The 9,058-nt window shown below is 45.2% G+C and overlaps 1 long non-coding RNA gene across 1 annotated transcript; it reads left to right on the top strand.

Moving 5' to 3' along the window:
• The first annotated feature begins 42 nt into the window (after positions 1 to 42).
• LOC116464896 (uncharacterized) lies at positions 43 to 7,956 on the top strand. The gene is made up of 3 exons (XR_004247049.2): positions 43 to 195; positions 3,171 to 4,732; positions 5,436 to 7,956. It is a non-coding gene; the product is annotated as an uncharacterized LOC116464896 (long non-coding RNA).
• The last annotated feature ends 1,102 nt before the right edge of the window (positions 7,957 to 9,058 follow it).

Here is a 9,058-nt window from a genome sequence, read left to right as displayed (position 1 = left end):
TTAGTTTAGTATTTGATATGTCCTCTATCTGAGGACAATATATTAAATGGGTGTCTAGAGCAAGAAAATAGAATAGGAGCTTGTTCTGTCCATTCCACTCATTAATCTGGTGTTGCAGTACCTGGTGCCTGGAGAAGGAGATGGAGAAGTAGGAGCAGAAGAAGGAGAAGGAAGGAAAGAAGAACAATGCTAGAGGTATTACCCTACCTGATTTCAAAGCTTATAAACTCTCAGGAACCAAGACAGTTTGGTACAGGCAAAAAAATAGATATATAGGCCGGGTGCGGTGGCTCACACCTGTAATCCCAGCACTTCCAGAGGCCAAGGCGGGTGGATCACCTCAGGTCAGGAGTTCAAGACCAGCCTGGCCAAATGGTAAAACAAAAATACAAAACAAAATACAGAAATAAGCTGGGCGTGGTGGCTTGCACCTGTAGTTCCAGCTACTTGGAAGGCTGAGACAGGAGAATCACTTGACCCTGGGAGGCGGAGGTTGCAGTGAACCGAGGTTACGCCACTGCACTCAAGCCTGGGCAAAAGAGCAAGACTCCATCTCAAAAATAAAAATAAAGAATAGATAGATAGATTGACATAACAGAGTCCAGGTATAAACCCATTCATATATGGCCAATTGATTTTTGACAAATGTGCCATGGCAATTCAATGGGGAAAGACAAGTTTTTGTAACAAATGGTCCTGGATCAACTGGATATCTATAGGGGCAAAAAAGTAAACATTGACCCTTAACCACATACCATCCACAAAAACTAACTCAAGTCATGGACCTCCATGTAAAATCTAAAATTATGAAATTTTCATTAAAAACACATAGGAGAAAATCTTTAGGGTAGGCAAAACTTTCTTAGGTAGAATACAAAAGAAAGAAAAGGTTAGACTTCGGCCGGACGCGGTGGCTCACGCCTGTAATCCCAGCACTTTGGGAGGCTGAGGCGGGCAGATCACAAGGTCAGGAGATCGAGACCATCCTGGCTAACGTGGTAAAACCCCGTCTCTACTAAAAATACAAAAAATTAGCTGGGCGTGGTGGTGGGCACCTGTAGTCCCAGCTACTGGGGAGGCTGAGGCAGGAGGATGGCGTGAACCCGGGAGGCGGAGGTTGCAGTGAGCCGAGATCACACCACTGCACTCCAGCCTGGGCGGCAGAGCGAGACTCCGTCTCAAAAAAAAAAAAAGGTTAGACTTCATCAAAATGAAAAACTTGCTTTTCAGAAGATACTGTTTAAAACATGAAAAGGTAAACCACAGATGGGAAGAAAATATTTGCAAATCATGTATCTAATAATGTATATCCAGAATAGATAAAGATCTCTTATAGCTCAAGACAAGCAAAATTTTTTAAAAGGGCAAAATATTTGAATAAAGACTTAATAAAAGATGCACGAATGAGCACTTAAGTGCATGGAAGATGTTCAACGTTGTTAGTGGTCAGGGAGATGCAAGTGAAGCCACAGCGAGATGCCGCTACGTGCTCATTAAAAGGGCCAGAATTGAAGAGACAGACTATACTAAGTATTAGTGAGGATGTTGAGCCACTGGAATTTTACATGCTGCTGATGGGAATATAAACTGTTGCTACTACTTTAGAATACAATTTGGCAGTTTCCTTAAAAAATAAATACCCAGTATGTGACTAGCCATACTATGTCTAGGGCTGTCCGTGAGAAACGAAAGCTTGCATCCACACAAACGCTTGTGCTCAGTCATGGAAGCTTTATTTGCAATAGCTCAAAAGTGGGAACAATGAACTAATTTAGAAACAAAGTCATGAGGCGGGCAGATCACTTAAGGTCAGAGTTCAAGACCAGCCTGGCCAACATGGCAAAACCCCGTCCCTATGAAAAATAAAAAAAGTGATCCGGGTGTGGTGGTGTGCACCTGTAATCTCAGCTACTCAGGAAGCTGAGGCGAGAGGATCGCTTAAATCCGGGAGGCAGAGGTTGCAGTGAGCCGAGATTGCACCACTGCACTCCACCCTGGGTGACAGAGTGAGACTCAGTCAAAGAAAAGAAGAAAGAAGGAGAGAAGAGGAAAAAGAAAGAAGAAAGTAGAAGAGGAGGAGGAAGAGAGGAAGGGCGGGAGGGTGGGAAGGAGGGAGTCCAATACTGCATGTTCTCACTTGTAAGTGGGAGCTAAACAGTGGGTAGATATGGTCATACAGACGGAATGACAGACTCTGGAGACTCCAAAAGATGAGAGAGTGGGAGGCCGGTGAGGGCTGGAAAACCACCTTTTGGGTAAAATGTTCATTATTCAGGTGATGGAAGCACTACAGCCCAGACATCACCACTATGCAATGTGTGCACATAAGAAGCCTACACTTGTACCCTCTAAATATAGATATATTTTAAAAAGTGCCAACCCAGATAGCTATCAGAATGTGTTACAGCTATACAATAGACTACTACTTAGCTATGAAAATGAACTATTGGTTCCATTTATATAAAATTCTTGAAAATGCAAATTAATTGATAGTGGCAGACAGAAAATCGCTGGTTGCCTGGCGACAGGTAGCGGCACTGGAGGATGTGAGCAGTTGTGGAACGGAGAGATGCCCAAGATGCACAAAGAAACTTTTGCAGGTGATGGACACGTGATAGTGGGGATGGGATGGTGTCACAGTGTGCGCCCCTCTCGAATCCATCAAGTTATCTATTTTAAATTGTGTAGTGAATTGCACAGCAATTATACCTCAATAAAATAGTAAAATTAAAAGTGTACCTATACACCATAGCATCTTGCTTTGTTCACTTAATTACAGATCTTGACTGATTCATATCTAGATGAATAAATCTATTCTTTAAAAATACTGGCTATTAGACATTACATAGATATGCCATATCTTTTTAAAAATCATTCCCCTTTTAAAGAACATCTAAGTAGGTTGAACCATTTTGCTACTGCATGTTATATTTAACAGAGTGCCTATGATTTGTGTGTGTATGTATGTGTATGTTTCTGTTTATTTATCTATCTTTGTGCACAAGTAGAGGGTTTTTCCATAGGATAAATACCTAGAAATAGAATTTCCAGATCAAATGGCTTATGCATTTAGAATTTTGTTAGGTAACTTTTAGGTTGATCCCCAAAGATATTGGACCAACTTATACTCCCATCAGCAATGTACGAATACATTTCCATTTCTTCCCCAGGCTCATCAGTGAACTGTGTGACCAAACAGAACAGAAGCTTGTTTTTCATTCATGCTACCTACTCCTCCCGGAGCTAGCAGGAGTTCTTGTCCACATTGTCAAGCGGGGTCATTGACGACTGAATTTCCCACATTTTGTGACAGCTGCATCTAGAATATGCAACACTCTCCATCATCACGTGAGAAAAAGAGATTGGAGAATCACCCAGAGCTCTTTATTGCCTCAGCCAAATAAGTGACATATGTCATGTCTCATGATTCATTGGCCAGAACTAGGCCCGTGGCCCTGTCTAACTGCAAGGGAGCTGGAAAACGGGGAGAAGCAGATGGAATATTGGATATTTAAATACTACTGCTTTAATACAGTGGTTAAGAGTAAAGTATTTGAAGTTATAAGGAGGTTGGTTCAAAAAATAATGACTTTGCAGACAGGCGCGGTGGCTCACGCCTGTAATCCCAGCACTTTGGGAGGCTGAGGCAGGCAGATCACTTGAGGCCAGGAGTTCAAGACCAGCCTGGCCAACATGGTGAAACCCCGTCTCTACTATAAAAACCAAAAAAAATTAACCGGTTGTGGTGGCACAGCTACTCGGGAGGCTGAGTCAGGAGAATCATTTGAACCCGGGAGGCAGAGGTTGCAGTGAGCTGAGATGGCGCCACTGCACTCCAGCCTGAGTGACAGAGTGAGATTCTGTCAAAAAAAAAAAAAAAAAAAGACTTTGCCATCAACTCCTGGTGTGTCCTTGGGCAACTTACTTAGGTTCTCATGGTTTCTTCTGTCTTTTTTTGAGACAGGGTCTCACTCTGTCACCCAGGAGGAATGCAGTGGCACGATCACAACTCACTGCAGCCTCCACCTCCCGGGCTCAAGCGATCCTCTCCTACCTCAGCCTCCCGAGAGCTAGGACTACAGGAATGCACCTCCACACCTGGCTAATTTTCTTTGTTATAGAGACGTGGTCTCACTATGTCTCCCAGGCTAACTAGTCTCAAACTTCTGAACTCAAGCAATCCTCCGCCTTGGCCTCCCAAAGTGTTAGGATTACAGGCATGAACCACTACACCCAGCCAGTTTCTTCTTTTATAAAATAAACAATTTAAGCTTCCTAGAAACAGCTCCTATAGGCCAGGCATGGTGGCTTACACCTGTAATCCCAGCACTTTGGGAGGCTGAGGCAAGTGGATCACTTGAGGCTGGGAGTTCAAGACCAACCTGGCCAACATGGCGAAATCCCATCTCTACTAAAAAAAAATAAAAAAATTAGCCAGGTGTGGTGGTGCGCCTGTAGTCTCAGCTACTCAGGAGGCTGAGGCAGGGGAGTTGCTTGAACTTGGGGGAGGTTGCAGTGAGCCAAGATCGCACCAGTGCACTCCAGCCTGGGCGACAGAGCGAGACTCCACCTCAAAACTTTTTTTAAAAAAGAAGCCGCTACCATATCTGACTTGCTCACTCCTGGATTTGCAGCCAGCCCAATACTGAGTGTGTAGAAGAAAGTCAATATGTATTGAATGAGAAGTATCTACTTCAAAAAACTGTTTCAAGGATTAACTGAAATAATGCAGGTAAAAGGCATTATTATAATATCTGATATATATAACATTTTCAAATTATAACTATTGTTTTTACTTGCTATTCGTCCAATGACTAGGATTCTCCTGTATCTTTGATTTTATGTACCTTCCTACACCTGGAAGGAAGGAAATTGACAGTTATTCATCCTTTTATACTCTGGCCACTACTAGGGCTGCCTACTTTTACCTTACTGCATTAAAAAAATTAAAGTATATTTTACATACAGTAAAATGAACAGTCTTTTTTTTTTTTAAGTTCTGGGATACATGTGCAGAACACGCAGGTTTGTTACACAGGCAAACGTGTGCCACGGTGGTTTGCTGCACCCATCAACCCGTCTCCCAGGTGTTAAGCCCCGCATGCCTTAGCTATTTGTCCCGATGCTCTCCCTCCCTTCGCCCCCTCCCCTTGCAACAGATCTTAAATGTAAACTTTATGAATTTTGGAAAATGTAAGAGTAACTGTCACTCAAATCAAGTATTAGCGCTTTATCACAGTATTTTGTGTTCTGTATTTTTCTGTTGGGTTCTTGAATTCCTTGATGCTGAGTCGTGCTCCTGTGTGACAGAAGTGCTCCCTCTGTTATGTGTGGCAAGTGCTTCTGGGTGTGGCTGAAGCGTTTTGCTTATACTTTGTAGAAGGAAGGATTTGTTAAGTGTCTGGGTACATAATTAACATGCAGAATGCTTCCAGGGTCAGGTGGAGGGCTGAAAGGCGAGCTCCCTTCCAACCGCGAAATTGACCGGGATGAGGACGTGGGTGGCGCCCAGCAGAGGAGCAGCATCAGAACCAATCTCACGAGCAGGTCCAACCTGATGCTGGAAGCTTTCCAGAGTGGCCTTCAAGGAAAGGAACAGAAAATTCTGTAGATGCATGCAGTGTGGCAAAGAGGTTGTGCCGTTACGCCCACGAAAGGCAAAATGATGAGTCATCAAAACGCTGAGCGTTCCTATTGGAGAAGGGCAACCTTTTCTCCCTTCAAGGAAACTAAGGAGAAACAGCAATAGGGAACAATAGAGCTGAATGTCAGAAATGCTGTCACTGCACGCGGGAGGCTTAGAGGCCCGAGGGTATCACCCCATCTCTTACCTGGTGGCATAAACTCTGGGAAAAACCTTTAACCAGTGAGGACCAGGCCCAAGGATGGCATCAGACTCTCAGTGCCAATTCAATGGCCTCAGGCTGCAGGAAAAATGTCTGTAAAACAGGAAGCACACCTGCCTTTAATAGCTCTGAAGGAAAAACACCACTCTCAGAAGGTCTCAAAGAAGCTGAGAATCTCGCCAGGTGCGGTGGTGCATGCCTGTAATCCCAGCTACTTGAGAGGCTGAGGAGGAGGGTGGCTTGAGCCCAGGAGCTCTGGGCAGCTGTGCCCTACTTTGATTGGGTGTCTGCACTCAGTTCGGCATCAATATGGTGACCTCTCAGGATGGGGGGACCACCAGGTTGCCTAAAGTGGGTGAAATGGCCCAGGTCAGAAATGGAGCCGGTCAAAACTCGCTGTAGTGGGATCGCATCTGTGAATAGCCACTGCACTCCAGCCTGGGCAAGATAGTGAGACTCCCTTTCTAAAAAAAAATCATCATAATAAGTTTAATCAACGTAAGAAAAAGAAGGGAAGAATCTCCCACAAACTCATAAACGCTGATGGTGACAGTGAAAACTGATATACGCATTTTGGAAAAAGAGTTTGGCATTGCAGATGGTATCTGAAAGTGCACATCATGCCTGTGACCTAGTTAAACTGGAAGAGATGTCCGTCTGTCTTCTCACAAGGTGACGTATATACATGATGTTCATCACAGAAGTGTTTGTGATAGCAAAAAATTGGAAACACTCAAAATGTCCCTGAATGAGGATTGAGAAAAATTGTATATTCATGCCATCGTGTATATCTGGAGGTTAAAATGAACTATATGTTTCAGCAACGATAGATCTCAACATGCCAAATTAAAAATCCATTTGCATGACAGAACATGTAAAAAGAGTGTCATATATTCATAGTTATACATAACTGGTTTTTAAATGAAAAGGACTCAGTATGCAGGCAGAAAGCAGCATTATTTTTTATTTTTTATTTTTTAAGACAAGGTCTCACTCTGTCACCCAGGCTGGAGAGCAGTAGCACAATCTTGGCTCACTGCAAGCTCCACCTCCTGGGCTCAAGCGATTCTCCTGCCTCAGCCTCCCGAGTAGCTGGGATTACAGGCATGCACCACCTCGCCTGGCTAACTTTTGTATTTTTGGTAGAAATGGGGTTTCACCACGTTGGCGAGGCTGGTCTCAAACTCCTGAGGTCAAGTGATCCATCCGCCTCGGCCTCCCAAAGTGCTGGGATTACAGGAGTGAGCCACCGCACTTGGCCCGAACTTTGTTTTTTAAACTTTTTTTTAAAAACTTTCTTTTTTAACTAAATGTCATTGGTTTCTTTGTTATTTTCCCATCTTACTCCTTTACTCACTTCGCTGCCCCTGGCTCCATCCGAGATGTGGAAGAGGAGAGGAAAGAGGCAGAAAGGTCTGGCTTAGCTAGATGCTTCTCTCCGGGTGCAGCAGATGTCCAAATGCCAGTGTCCTGTTAAGGAGGGCATTTGTGTGGTCTTCAGAAATCCCTGCTGGAGATCTTTGACTCCAGCGCCCTGGTGCAGTCAATGTCTCTCTTAAGTCCTCGGATCTGTCGGCCCTCCTGCTTCTGGGCCTCTAGGACAAGGCACCATTCAAGACAGTCAAGTCTGACTCCCTTTGCTAGGGTCTACTCCTGCCCACCTGTGGCCATTTCCTTGCTCTGCCATTCTGCTTCATGTACGAGCTGGGTACCAGTCCCTGCATCCCCCAAATCTAGGGAACATGGGTTAAATTAGAAAAATATGTCTTTCTGGCCAGGCACAGTGGCTCACGCCTGTAATCCCAGCACTTTGGGAGGCCAAGGAGGGTGGATCACCTGAGGTCAGGAGTTCGAGACCAGCCTGGCCAACATGGTGAAACCCCATCTCTAGAAAAAAAAAAAGAGCTAAAGCTAGGTGGGACACCGTGACTCAGGCCTGTAATCCCAGCACTTTGGGAGGCCGAGGTGGGTGGGTCACGAGGTCAGGAGATCGAGAGCATCCTGGCCAACACGGTGAAACCCCATCTCTACTAAAAATACAAAAAATTAGCCAGGCGTGATTGCGGGTGCCTGTAGTCCCAGCTACTCGGGAGGCTGAGGCAGGAGAATGGCATGAGCCCGGGAGGCGGAGCTTGCAGTGAGCTGAGATCGCGCTGCTGCATTCCAGCCTGGGCGACAGAGTGAGACTCGGTCTCAAAAAACAAAATAAAACAAAACATCAAGCAGACATCATTCTGGATATCTCTCTGTACAAATATACAGGTAGAAGGATGACAGTTGGGATATGAGATAACTAAAGTAAATTCTTTTTTTTTTTTTTTTTTGAGCTGGAGTTTCACTCTTGTTGCCCAGGCTGGAGTGCAATGGCGTGGTCTCGGCTCACTGCAACCTCTGCCTCCCGGGTTCAAGCGATTCTTCTGCCTCAGTCTTCTGAGTAGCTGGGATTATACGCACCCGCCACCACGCCCGGCTAATTTTTGTATTTTTAGTAGAGACAGGGTTTCACCATGTTGGCCAGGCTGGTCTCGAACTCCTGAGCTCAAGTGATCCTCCTGTGTTGGCCTCCGATAGTCCTGCAATTACAGGCGTGAGCCACCGAACCTGGCTTCTTTTATGTCTTGAGAAGGGGTCTTGCTTATGTTGCCCAGGCTGGGGTGCAGTGGCAGTATCATAGCTCACTGTAACCTCAAACTCCTGGGCTCAAGAAATCTTCCGGCTTCAGCCTCCCGAGTGGCTGGGACTACAGGCGCGTGCCACCACACCCACCTAATTTTTTCTTTTATTTTTGTAGAGATGGGGTCTCGACCAGACTGGTCTTCAACTCCTGGCCTCAAGCAATCCTCCTGCCTTGGCCTCGCAAAATGTTGAGATTACAGGCGTGAGCCACTGTGCCTGGCCAAAGTACTTTTTCATCACCTGTAACCAGGCAAATCAAGACAGGGCCATATACAATCCCCATATGTAAACTCCCAAGATTCACTAACATACTTTTCTCGCGTCTGGGTTTGTTGCAGCGCAGCTTTGGCATGGTATTTACGTGTGTATTAGAGCGTTAGAGAGTTGGGTAAGGGAGAGAGAGAGCAGAGTAGGCGCCCTGGATTTCTATCTTGGTCATGGAGATTCTAATCCAATTGCAGTCACTACCCTTCAATTGCTGTGAGTCCGTGGGTCACCCGCTCTACCCTTCAATTGCTGTGAGTCCGTGGGTCACC

This window comes from Hylobates moloch, unplaced genomic scaffold (assembly GCF_009828535.3).
Source record: "Hylobates moloch isolate HMO894 unplaced genomic scaffold, HMol_V3 SCAFFOLD_2108, whole genome shotgun sequence".
Classification (NCBI taxonomy): Eukaryota; Metazoa; Chordata; class Mammalia; order Primates; family Hylobatidae; genus Hylobates; species Hylobates moloch.
Note: the sequence above shows the minus strand (reverse complement) of the source record. Positions and strands in the feature narration are given on the sequence as shown.